The sequence below is a fragment of the Ostrea edulis genome, chromosome 3 (genome assembly GCF_947568905.1).
Source record: "Ostrea edulis chromosome 3, xbOstEdul1.1, whole genome shotgun sequence".
NCBI lineage: Eukaryota > Metazoa > Mollusca > Bivalvia > Ostreida > Ostreidae > Ostrea > Ostrea edulis.
Genome location: NC_079166.1, coordinates 35228822 through 35243261, shown reverse-complemented (window position 1 = coordinate 35243261; position 14440 = coordinate 35228822). Strand labels below are relative to the sequence as shown.

The window sequence follows — 14440 nt, the reverse complement described above, 5'->3', positions numbered from 1 at the left end:
AAAAATCAGTGGCATTTTTTCAAATTATATTTATTTTCAGATGAATCTCCATGGACAATATCCATACATTTTATCTTTACATGACTATCTGCTTTAATAATGAGAAAGTGTACTCATCACTAGAATCATATATATTTTCTGCTAGACGTATTGATATAATGGATGGAAACGCTGGTATGCATATAATCAGTATTCAATTCAGCAATTAGGAGATAATAATTTACAGAATAAAAGATCTTTCAATAATTGAACAATATTGATAAATGGAACAAAATATTAAATAATTTATAAAAGAAACAAATATGAATTTGATATATGAGACGTACCTTCACTTGTAGAGACTACTGCTGATGAATTATCTCGTATAAAATGTTCAAAATATATTTTTGAAACCTCACTGATCGTCATATGAAAAAGTGAACATAAACAACAGTGATCGGTCTCACAGATTCCAAAAAGAACACAAAGTTGAGAGTAGCGTACACGGATCTATGGTAACACTAGAGGTGGGATCACGTATCTAGGAGCAGTAAGCATCGACATTTCACTGGTCACTGCAGCAGTGAACCCTATATCTTTATCGACTATATTCTATTATGCTTGTTGTCAAGCAACAACATGCACTCTCACTATATGGTGCTTTAACACCAAATGCGCATGTTCATTATGCCTGTTGTCAAGCAACAATGTGTACTGTCAATACATAGCATTTTAAGGATTCAGTGTTTATCCTGAAAAACACCGGAAAGGATTTGTTTTTCATCTAAAAGGTAATATTATTAGATCATTAGAAATTGATTACTTACTATACAGTGTGTGTATGTACGTTTGGGCTTTTTTTCAGGACAATCTAATTATATCTACGGATATCGTAAAAAAAAATAGTCTGTCATAAACCCCAGTTTCCTACGTAAAAGCATTATGTAGATCATTATATCATTTATGTACAAAAAACTCTTCACATTTTGTTTCCATGATATCAATTTACGGTGATTTGCGTAGAATGAATAAGTGATAACACGTGATGTGGTATAAACAATATCGATACTAGATAGACATTAGGTAGAGAACCTCAATGGATTTTTATCAGAGCTTTCTAAATCTCCCTCAAATTAACACTTTCATATCATCGTAGCAAAGAAAGATTTGCTGTGCTTTTTAAACATATCTTCAATTCTTTAAATGCAGTTACAGATATCGGATTAAGTTGCATCCTAAAACCAATTCAGTGATGCAATATTCACATGCTATATGCATTTTGTTTTGCATTCTGTTGGAAATTATAGATGTAGCATTTTTAGTTCACTTTATTTGCTTAATCCATTTACAATGGTATATGGGACGTACGATATATTGAAAAATAGATTCATGGGATATGAAGGTCAAACGTAATAACAATGAGGTGCATGTAGATAAGTAAGAAATTAATAAGATACTCCACTTGAGTCGAAGATAGGAATTTCTGAATGGTCTTTGTTTCATCCTCATTCAATGTTCTCAAACAAAATTGTGAATGTGTATGTCAATAATGCTTTTATCATTTTTACCAGACGCATTTAAGATTTTTATAGTAGACTCACTGGGAGCTGTAAAGAAAACTAAAATCCCCTCCTTCAAAACCGATCATATTTCATTTCGTTAACCATCTAGGATGAGCAAGCATCCCCTGTCGACCGGTCACATATGCCGTAAGCACTTAATCTGTAAAGAACGGTCTAACAATTAATATGAAACACGTAAGACAACATTTGATCCATTAATAGGTTGTAATAGTAAATCATATCGTTATAACAACCAGAGACTTTGCAAAATGCAAAGGCAAATGACTTTAAACGATCATATAAAGAATAAGAGAGACACGGACCCCCGCATACACCAGGGATGGGATCAGATGCTTACTCCTCCTAGGCACCTGATCCCACCATTGGTATATTCAGGGGTCCGTGTTTGCTCAATCTCTAATTTGTATTGCTGCAATATTGCCAAAACAGCGTAAAACCACTATCAATCAATCAATCAATCACATGTCAATAAAATATTCTAGAATTTTTTTGATATCAACTGCAGAGTACTTGTACGTACACTCAGTTGTGTTTAACAAAGTAATTTATGATGTACGTGTAGATATTACTATATTTAAAAGGTATACATTATTACGTTTTATCTAGATAAATTGAACAGTGAATTACAGCATCTTCAACTGTTAAGCATGCAAAATTTTGATGCAAAGTTAATACATATGAATGGTAATGTGTTAGACCATACAAGCTGTAATAGTACAACTCATTGTTGTTGTTGACAGCATATATTTTTTTTTCAAAATCGATCACGAAATAATACTATTCGTTTTTTTTCACCATTGATATTGATTTACTTGTTCACTTGATTCCATGTGTAGTGTTTTTCTTTCGATTTTTGAATGTACATGTATAATACGATAGAGTACTTTTTAAGGTTACATGTCTCATGTAATAAAACAATATTGTTGAACTGTTTAATTCCTAAATAATTAATTGTCTTTTATTCAGAATAACAAATCCTTAAAAACAACCATTTGATGAAAATGAAAAAGAAATTATTCATTTATAATAAAATCATCAAACTAAATGAATTGATAAAGAATGATAAAACCCTTCTCAGTGAGAAGTAAAATATTTCCCTCTCGAGGGACCCTTAGTCTTTATCAATCTTTATTGATGTAAAAACAAAGAGCATACCCTCTTTGATGAAATACTACCCTCAGTTTGTGTTTTATGTTTAGTAGACATTCAGAGAAACACATCGACAACATTCAACGCTGGCTTACATTAACATAATTACGCTCATTCATAGATCATTACTCCAGTACGAAATCAAAGGTTTGCAAGTGTGTGACTTGCTATCGTCTTGTTTTTAAACGCCCCTGCATCTAACAATAACATCGGATGAGAATGATAGCTGCCTAATCAACAAAAATCAACTTAAAGTAATTCCACCCTCCTGTGATGTCATCAGATTTTGCAAAATCAATGATTTATTTAGATTTATGCATGATAGGAACATAAATTTTGTTGAAGTTTTTTCCTATAGTTATCGTAAAAAATCTTGTTAAGAATAAAATATTTCAAAAGTCTAAGTTATAGATAAATAATCAATGATACATTTCAAAGTATTGAATCCAAGGGCAATAACTCTGTTTCTATTGAATTCCTTATAAGGTCTATTATGCGATAGATTTCCTTTATTTTTTACAAACATTTTGTATATTTTTGTGAAGATACAGTTTCATGAAATTGTAATGAATGCTACTAATCGTCATAACCAGTTTGTATGGAATTTTGATAACGCTGTTAAAGGAAAATTGCAATTTTGTTTGATTCTATTTGTGTACGTCTCACATCTTAAAAAGTGTGATGACCTATGTATTTTATTTGATAATTTGTTAGTTTTAACTGACATGAATGGAAATAAATACACATTTTAAACTTGTATCAGATAAAACTGCGAGTATGGAGTTACCTTAAGTCCTATGTCGATCTTTTAATGCATCTCATCTATTTAAAAGAGATATACCTGAACGCACTAAGTTTTTATTGTGAATTTATAACATGTGAAATGAAAAGAACATTTTTGTTTTATTTTAATCTAGAGAGGATGAGAGAGAGAGAAATGTGCAACGAGGAAAAATCAGTGGCATTTTTTCAAATTATATTTATTTTCAGATGAATCTCCATGGACAATATCCATACATTTTATCTTTACATGACTATCTGCTTTAATAATGAGAAAGTGTACTCATCACTAGAATCATATATATTTTCTGCTAGACGTATTGATATAATGGATGGAAACGCTGGTATGCATATAATCAGTATTCAATTCAGCAATTAGGAGATAATAATTTACAGAATAAAAGATCTTTCAATAATTGAACAATATTGATAAATGGAACAAAATATTAAATAATTTATAAAAGAAACAAATATGAATTTGATATATGAGACGTACCTTCACTTGTAGAGACTACTGCTGATGAATTATCTCGTATAAAATGTTCAAAATATATTTTTGAAACCTCACTGATCGTCATATGAAAAAGTGAACATAAACAACAGTGATCGGTCTCACAGATTCCAAAAAGAACACAAAGTTGAGAGTAGCGTACACGGATCTATGGTAACACTAGAGGTGGGATCACGTATCTAGGAGCAGTAAGCATCGACATTTCACTGGTCACTGCAGCAGTGAACCCTATATCTTTATCGACTATATTCTATTATGCTTGTTGTCAAGCAACAACATGCACTCTCACTATATGGTGCTTTAACACCAAATGCGCATGTTCATTATGCCTGTTGTCAAGCAACAATGTGTACTGTCAATACATAGCATTTTAAGGATTCAGTGTTTATCCTGAAAAACACCGGAAAGGATTTGTTTTTCATCTAAAAGGTAATATTATTAGATCATTAGAAATTGATTACTTACTATACAGTGTGTGTATGTACGTTTGGGCTTTTTTTCAGGACAATCTAATTATATCTACGGATATCGTAAAAAAAATAGTCTGTCATAAACCCCAGTTTCCTACGTAAAAGCATTATGTAGATCATTATATCATTTATGTACAAAAAACTCTTCACATTTTGTTTCCATGATATCAATTTACGGTGATTTGCGTAGAATGAATAAGTGATAACACGTGATGTGGTATAAACAATATCGATACTAGATAGACATTAGGTAGAGAACCTCAATGGATTTTTATCAGAGCTTTCTAAATCTCCCTCAAATTAACACTTTCATATCATCGTAGCAAAGAAAGATTTGCTGTGCTTTTTAAACATATCTTCAATTCTTTAAATGCAGTTACAGATATCGGATTAAGTTGCATCCTAAAACCAATTCAGTGATGCAATATTCACATGCTATATGCATTTTGTTTTGCATTCTGTTGGAAATTATAGATGTAGCATTTTTAGTTCACTTTATTTGCTTAATCCATTTACAATGGTATATGGGACGTACGATATATTGAAAAATAGATTCATGGGATATGAAGGTCAAACGTAATAACAATGAGGTGCATGTAGATAAGTAAGAAATTAATAAGATACTCCACTTGAGTCGAAGATAGGAATTTCTGAATGGTCTTTGTTTCATCCTCATTCAATGTTCTCAAACAAAATTGTGAATGTGTATGTCAATAATGCTTTTATCATTTTTACCAGACGCATTTAAGATTTTTATAGTAGACTCACTGGGAGCTGTAAAGAAAACTAAAATCCCCTCCTTCAAAACCGATCATATTTCATTTCGTTAACCATCTAGGATGAGCAAGCATCCCCTGTCGACCGGTCACATATGCCGTAAGCACTTAATCTGTAAAGAACGGTCTAACAATTAATATGAAACACGTAAGACAACATTTGATCCATTAATAGGTTGTAATAGTAAATCATATCGTTATAACAACCAGAGACTTTGCAAAATGCAAAGGCAAATGACTTTAAACGATCATATAAAGAATAAGAGAGACACGGACCCCCGCATACACCAGGGATGGGATCAGATGCTTACTCCTCCTAGGCACCTGATCCCACCACTGGTATATTCAGGGGTCCGTGTTTGCTCAATCTCTAATTTGTATTGCTTATGGGAGTGGTCAGATTGGTCGCTATTCGTTATGTTCATCTTTCATCGGGTGTATAAGTGGAGGGAACATTTCCCGTAGACCAGTCACACCCGCAATAAGCCATATATTTTGATCTGGTAAACGGAGTAATCCGTAGTTAAAATTGGTATATAAAGAAGAGTTTAACCATTTGTTAAAAACATGTCAGACAGCATCACGTAATCTATTTCATTTGCTGATCCACAATTTCTTTGAATCACAACCTGCCTGTATTTATCAAAATATACTCCAAAGTCTAGCGTGAATCTCTTTCTTTGGAATGTTAGGATCCTTTCTCTGATATTCGAAAAGAGTAGGTTTGCTGGGAACCGTCAGGGAAACTCCAAAACACATCATTGCGGAACGTATTTCATTTGGTTAACTGCCGTGGAATGGCTAAACATATTGTTAAAATGACGCAAAATATCAAACAATGAATCAAAGAGTGTTCAAATGTAAACATACAAAATAATTTGATTGGTGAAGTACAATGTAGACTTATCCCTTTGTTTAAGACAGATTTTAAAGACGGTGCAACTCACATATATAAATGGAGTATGACCTGTCTTAACATATACGCGGAGGCAGGCTTCTGAGAAATAAGTTGATATTACATAAATTTCAAAAGTCTTATTCAAAGTCAGCATTTCGCAATTAGAAAATACACTTGGCATTAGGTTGAATGTTGTATGAGTGTTAAGAGCCATTCTCTGTAAGCATCAAAACATGTGGAAAACGACCGACACAGATTTTGACGAAATTTTACACAAAGTATACATACTTCAGTCCTTTAATCATGACACCTTTAAAAAGGGCTTTGACTCGTGTTTCCATGGCAACAAGACACCGGATTTTGTGCAAAGACGTGAGCCTCAGTATATATTGAATTTTCCTTTATAAAAATGTGTATATTCATTTCTCACGAGAGTAATGCATATTTTTATTCATTCTTCTATTTCTTTTAACTTTACTTTAATAAAACTTAAAATATCATAACCCAGTCAATATATGCAATTTCTTTATGTTTATCATTCATTCTAATGAAAATGATATTACATACGTAATAATGAAAAATGAAATATGATTCAGATTGTAAACAACTGTATTACTGGCTTAAATATCTTAATTTGGGTTTCTTTTTTAATAGTTTAGGCTGTATCTGTGCTAACTTAGAATGCACCCGTGGAGGTTTCGCAATATTGTACTGTGTGTTGATTGGTTTCTCATAATGTTTTGGTATCACCATTTAAGCAAATTTAAACCTAGATAATATTTTCAATATTTTCATTCAATAATACATTGCCGTCTCAATGCTTGCACCTTGCGTCTTAATACACATTAAAACATCAAGAAACATGATGAATTGTGTGTTTAAAAATCCTTCCACAGAATTTGAATTTACAAGTGTAGTGATCTTGACAATGTCTATCATCGCTATGATCGCCATGCATTATTCATTGGAATGTATGTCTAAGCACGCATCGAGACATTTTTCTTTTATTTACTCTTATTTCATCATGTACAAATATGCACAGGAAATTTTTCTACAGAGCATTAACTGGTATGAAATCTAGATTTCACCAACCAGTTGCAAAGCATATACCTAAGGCTTGCACAGGTTAGACGTTTGAAAAAATAATAATTTTGTCTTGATCCTTTACGATACAGATTTGAAGCCAAGGGACCTTGACTGCTAACATATAATTTTGAAGACTTTTTTTTTTTTTTTTACAAATTATAATATCAATAAAAAAAAACACGTCGCCAGATATATCAAGTGTGGTAGTGTTTTTCGGACATTCAAAGGTAAATTTGTCTGTTAGGCGAAATTATTAAAATCCTCAAACTAATATGGGTATTTCCTGCAACGCCACCAGTGAGTGGTCATTCAGCGGCTTGAAATGACAGCAAATGTCATGTACATCAACAATGAGCCTAATATGAACACACAAATTCCATTTATTGCATGTTTATCAAAATGATATGCAAGCACTGAATCTTTGAGGAGTTCGTAAGTAAAGGTAAACGCAGACTGAAGATTTTTGGAGAGTTCACTCAGTACTAATGTGATTGATTGTTTCTTTTATGTCCCATCGATAATTTTTCACTCTTATTGGGTCATACATACTATTGTGTAAGGAAAAATAATGATAAATAAATAAAAAATCATGGCAAAAACAAAACAAGAACTTCAAAATTAAAACATATTAATATTTCAAAATATCAAATGTATCTACATGAGAAGAACAAATCTTTTCCTGTGGCCTTCAACTCGATATTTAGATATATCCACAACGCTTTATCTATTAACAAAGCTCACTTTGATTTACATGTCGATTCGATGTATTTCAGTGAACTCGAAATAAAAGACACCACAGAGTCTTTTACATCTGCAATGCACTTGGATATTTTATTTAACATAGATGTTAGTGGCAAAAAAAAAAAACCCAAACTTTATGACTAACATGATGACTTCAAGTTTCCATATTTATGTTGCCATAGTCCATTAGAACCTGTATGTGGTGTACATGTCTCTCAACGGATTCGATACCCAAGAGCATGTTCTACGAATTATTAATTCTTTTGAAATCGAAACAGGCTACTGACAAATAAGTTTATGTTACAGGGGTTTCGAAATTTTCGTTTAAATTCAACATTTCCCAAAGTCTTTGGTCGTTTGAACCATCTATTTGACCAGTACATCTGTCATTGAGCCAAATGCTGTCTGACCACGGATTTCTCCATTCACCTGATATAGATATAGGACTGATGAAGGGTGTGACCAGTCGACTCTGTTATGTCCAGAGGTGTTTGCCCTACACTAAAATCTTTTTTATTCTTTCTAGGAATTGTGAGATTTATCACTGTTAGTTTCACCTTTATACAAATGTATATAGAAGAAAAAAATAATAAACCTGCCAAAGAAATGTTATGTTGGTCTCAAGCCCGAGTAAAATGTGAGGGTTTATTAGCAGAACTTATCAAATTTATAAAAGGTGAATGAAAGGCGAAGATAACGAACACTGATCAATCTCATGACTCCTATAAGCAATACAAAATAGACAGTTGGGCAAACATGGACCCCTGGATACACCAGGGAGGGGATTAGGTGCCTAGGAGGAGTAAGCATCCCCTGTCGACCGGTCACGCCCGCCGTGAGCCCTATATCCTAATCAGGTAAACGGCGTTATCCATAGTCAAAATCAGTGTGCCAAGAACGGTCTAACAATCGGTATAAAACACGTCAGACGGCAATTGACACAATGATAGGTTGTATTGACGAACTAGATCGTTTTATCGACCATAGAATTTGCGAAATGCTGACTTCAATCGAGACTGTTGCAAAACCCTGTACCATCAAGTTGTTTGTCAGTAGCTTGACTCGATTTATAAACTGACTATACGCAGAACAAGCTCTTGCGTATCGAATCAGTTGAGATATATAAACACCATATTGAGGTGATAATGGAATATTACTACATAAATAAGGAAAATTGATGATGGAGAAACTGAAATCACCCCGTTTGTCATACAGTTGAGTTGTCAGTTTGCTGTTAATGTCTACTTCCAATAAAATATCTAAGTATGAAGCAGAAGTGGACGACTCTGTGGTGTCTTTTATTTCGAGCTCACATGGATATATCGAATCGACATATGAATGGAAGTTATTATTGTTAATAGACAAAACGTTGTCGATATATCTAAATGTCGAATTGAATGTTACAGCAAGATATCTTTTCTTCTCGCGTAAAAGTTTTTGAATAAATTATGTTTCATATGAATATTGAAACAAGTCAGCTAACAAGAAGCAGAAGTGAACGTCTCTGTGGTGTCTTTTATTTTGAGCTCGCAGCGATATATCGAATCGACATATGAATGAAAATTATCATTGTTAATAGAGAATATGTCGTCGATATTGTAATTGTAATTACAAGATTTATGTAACACCCTATCAACATTAGTTCTCTAATGCGCTTTACAAATGTGAGAGAAAAGATAATATAAAAATGATGTGGATATACATGTGAATGAAATAGTTATAGTGTGAGAATTAAAATGCATAATTATTATTATTGATATATAGCGCCTAATGTAATGATATAATTACCCTAATAACATATAAAACAATTGAAAACAACCCTTAAGAATAATTAGGTACATAGAAAAGGGCATAAGTATGATAATAAACTACAGTTCAAATAGCAACTGAAAGTTTTTTCTTTCTTTCATTTTTTACTTTTAAATACCTTAATGTCGAATTGAAGCAACATGTATGAATTAATGGAATATAAATGTGGCCCATGGAGTTACTAGAAGATTAGTGTTACATACACACTCACTCCTAGACACCCATATACTCACCCACACACGAACAGGCCCGTTACCATATTCCTTCTCACAATGAATTGCGAGGAAAAATAAGAACAAAGAAGAATATGAGTTTAAAGATATTTTGTTTCTGGGATCTCAAAATTTGTTAATTATACTAGATTTGTCAACTCAGCAATTTCAAAATTTTCTACAAATTTGACAATTGTTATAAAATTTTAAAAATCAATACAACTATCCTAATCATACCATATCATTCTACAGATTTTCTAAATAAAAATAAAATGTATAGACATACAAGTGCATACAAGTAGATAAACAGGTCACACTTTATTTTGAAAAAGTCGAAATGGTCATTACCTCATTTGATAAACATAACTTTTAAAGAATCTTCTTTGATATCAGCAAGCATGTATTTCACCGTAGCAGGGATGTCTGCAACAAAAGTATACACACATTTCACAAGAACATTTATTTCTGAATTCATTTTGATTCGATTGCAAATGAATGAACTTCAAAACACCTATCCCTAGCTGTATTAAAGTAGCCCTCTCTAATATTGTGCAAGTATTTAAATGAACTAGGGTGCGATTTGACTCGCTACCTAACTTGGCTATGTCAACAAACGAAATCCTTTGAAAGCTGTGAGTTTTTGGGTCACACGGAGCTTTGATGAATATTTGAAGGGATGAACATGTATGGACATACGTACAGTAGGAAAATATCTTAGGAATTTTTTTTATATCAAATTTATTATACGACAACATAAGAATACAACGATATGAGGTATCAACCGTGCGTAACTTTTGTGCGTCGTAAATCGAAGGTGTTCTTTAATAAGTGGTGGATATGTAGCTCTCTTATTTATCCTAATATTTTCTCAGAGAGCTACATTTCTGTAGCTACTCTGAACAATAATCACAACCCTCAAAATGGTCAACAAATATCCCTAACTTTCTTGAATGTTGAAAAACTTCATTGAAAATAAAAGGTAAACAGCTTCTTTTTTCATATAACATATAAATAAAGCTTCAATAGAATCTACTGATTGGAGTTTACGATATACTCTGGACAAGTTATATCTACGGATAGACAAACGAACAAGGTAAGTCTGCTATACCACCTAAACTTCGTTTGCCGTGGGTATAGCAAGGACTTACGTAAGCATATGTGTGATCAGGGACCTAGAAAGAGTAAGCATATCCTGTTGACTGGTTACACTCGTCTTTATATCTATATCTTAATCAGGTAAATTGATTGACAATAAACCATTGACAAGCTTGTAATACTTCTTTCAAAACTCTTATTTTTTATCTAGATCTGCTTCGAGTAAAAACAGGAAATGGGACAAAATCAAAGTGCAGGTAAATATGCAGTAACTACTAGAAAATATATCGTTGTAGTTTGCTCATTTTTTGTTAAATACTGAAGTCACTGTTGTGGTACAGGCGACAAACCATGAAGTAAAGTCATCACTGGAGTGCCAAAAAAGACAGTAGCTCTCCAAGAATTCAATATAACAGCATTTCTTGAAAAATCAACGAAAGTTCGTGTTCACGAACATTGATAAAAGAAATCCAAGTTATTGTAAAATACTGATAGTATTAGTCTTTCCGATAACGACTATTCAATTTCTTTATTATTCCTTTTGAGATCCTCAGAGAGAAAGAAGTTATAACGATTTAGTTCGTCAATACAACCTATCATTGGGTCAAATGCTGTCTGACATGTTAGGTCGCTCTTGGCACACTGATTTTGACTACGGATAACTCCGTTTACCTGATTAGGATATAGGGCTCACGGCGGGTGTGACCGGTCGACAGGGGATACGTCCTCCTCCTAGGCACCTGATCCCACCTCTGGTGTGTCCAGGGGCCCGTGTTTGCCCAACTATCTATTTTGTATTGCTTGTAGGAGTTATGAGATTGATCACTGTTCGTAATCTTCATCTTTCATGATACAATACTAATTTACCAAGAAATGCATTCAAAGTCAAAGGTGAAATATTCGACAAATGTTTACGTCAACATCATTCAATATTTTATGTCCCAAATACTTGCAGAAGAATGGTTAGAGAATTAAATTGTCTTTATTTAAATTTTGTGAACCTATTTAGAGTTTATTCCAAACATTTAAAAAATGAATAACCATTTCAAAAATATACTGGGCTATGAAGTGAGTCTCTCACATGACCAAATCCTTGGAAACCCAACAAGTTTTTCAGTGGACTTGATCACGTTTTATTTCATATATATATATATATATATATATATATATATATATATATATATATATATATATATAAGCACTAAAGTTCCAACAACACCCGATACCTCAAAGTGTCGGATCCACAACATGGATACAAGGTCAAATACAAAAAAATATATACAAAGCACTAAAATGACCTACGACACGAACAACGAGATTGTCAAATTTTCGGGACCACCCGTCCCTTCTTCAGGACAAACAAAAACAATTACATAATGTGGTCAATATCAACAGAGCATAATAACACAAACTACATATAAATACATCTAGCTCTACAACTACACTAATTTACAAACGTATTTACAACGCAGACTATATGATTTTGGTCTTTAGGCTTGCCAATCAATGTTATAAGTGGAGCGAATTAGGACATGCCTTATTCGTCCAAAGAGCTGATCCAAAATATCCGAAAAGAAAAACAATAAACTTAATTAATCTCAAGTGGAACGAGTTAACCCAATTACGTTGACAAATAGTAAAGCTAACTCGTACCCAGAGAGATTCTATTTTAACCATGCATAATTTATAAAAGATAATAGTAAGTAACAAATACAAAAAAATAAATAAATAAATGAAAATAAGCTATGTAAACGAAGTAAGAGATGAACAAAGTTTGAGAGAAAGATAATGTAAACAACAAGTTTGAATAAGTTAACAAAATGGACCAACTCCAAACAAAAACAAAGAATAGGCAGCCCAGGAAATTGAATCAACATCAGACATTCCCGTACTGATCATGTCTAGGGTAGATGTGTAAGAAAAACATAGAATCGCGGAAACTGATAAATGGGTTTTACATGTAAGCAATCGGTTATGAAGTTAAAAAAAAATAAAAAAGAAGGACTGATTGTAAACAGAATTGAAAAGAGAAAAAAAATGTGTTCACAAATGGTCATAGTACCAATGTTAGAGACATGATCAGACGAGTAGGTCTAGATGAAGCTTAAAATCTAGTAAGGGTTTAGCCCGTATTCATCCTGGTGAAGTCAGTAGGTTTGTTGATACCATGCGGTTCAAATGACTTCAACCTGTGCATCCAGAATTTTTCCTTCTGCTTTCTTTCGGTATCTGACCAACTAGGGTCATGATCAATAACCACTACTGTCATGTCCTCCCATCGGTGGTTATTGCCATTGAAATGTGTTGCTACTGGCAAATCTGTTTTGGTTCTGATGGAGGACCTGTGGTTGTTGACCCGTCTGCGAAGGTCTGTTGTTTCTCCTATGTACTGCTTCTGGCAGACATCGCAACTGATGAGATAGATGCAGTTATTGGTTTTGCAGGAAAAGTTTCCCAATATTTTATAACTGCGACCCGTGACAGGACTGCTAAAACCCTCAGTGTCTGAGCTATATTTGCATAATTGACATCTGAGGTCTGAGCATATTTTGAAACCTCCATTGGGAAATAGGTTATCCAGTTTGGTCCTTACTATCATGTCCTTCGGGTTTCTGGGACGCCTGAAGGATGACATCGGTGGTTCCTTAAAAACACCAGCCATTCCTTTACATTATCTTTCTCTCAAACTTTGTTCATCTCTTACTTCGTTTACATAGCTTATTTTCATTTATTTATTTATTTTTTTTGTATTTGTTACTTACTATTATCTTTTATAAATTATGCATGGTTAAAATAGAATATCTCTGGGTACGAGTTAGCTTTACTATTTGTCAACGTAATTGGGTTAACTCGTTCCACTTGAGATTAATTAAGTTTATTGTTTTTCTTTTCGGACATTTTGGATCAGCTCTTTGGACGAATAAGGCATGTCCTAATTCGCTCCACTTTTAACATTGATTGGCAAGCTTAAAGACCAAAAACATGTAGTCTGCGTTGTAAATACGTTTGTAAATTAGTGTAGTTGTAGAGCTAGATGTATTTATATGTAGTTTGTGTTATTATGCTCTGTTGATATTGACCACATTATGTAATTGTTTTTGTTTGTCCTGAAGAAGGGACGGGTGGTCCCGAAAATTTGACATTCTCGTTGTTCGTGTCGTTGGTCATTTTAGTGCTTTGTATATATATATATATATATATATATATATAATTTCAACTCGTTGTATGCAGCTAATTCAAAAGCACGCAAATGTCTTCTATACAATATATATTTTTGAGTTTGTGTATTTTTATACAGAGAGAGATTCACAGTTACGAGAACAAGAAAGAGGAATTAGAAGACTCGAAGGT

The 14440-nt window shown here is 33.1% G+C and overlaps 1 protein-coding gene across 8 annotated transcripts in view; it reads left to right on the top strand.

Moving 5' to 3' along the window:
- Positions 1-519: 519 nt before the first annotated feature.
- LOC125675757 (mucin-2-like) overlaps positions 520-14440 on the top strand; it is a 57784-nt gene continuing 43863 nt past the window's right edge. For 5 of the 8 annotated variants that reach the window (XR_008801953.1, XR_008801952.1, XR_008801957.1 and 2 more), the window contains exons 1-3: positions 520-4431; positions 11301-11346; positions 14388-14438. The gene's annotated coding sequence lies outside the window, so the exon portion shown is untranslated. The remainder of the gene's footprint in view (positions 4432-11300; positions 11347-14387; positions 14439-14440) is intronic. The other 3 variants (XM_056160532.1, XM_056160531.1, XM_056160533.1) reach the window with 2 other exon arrangements.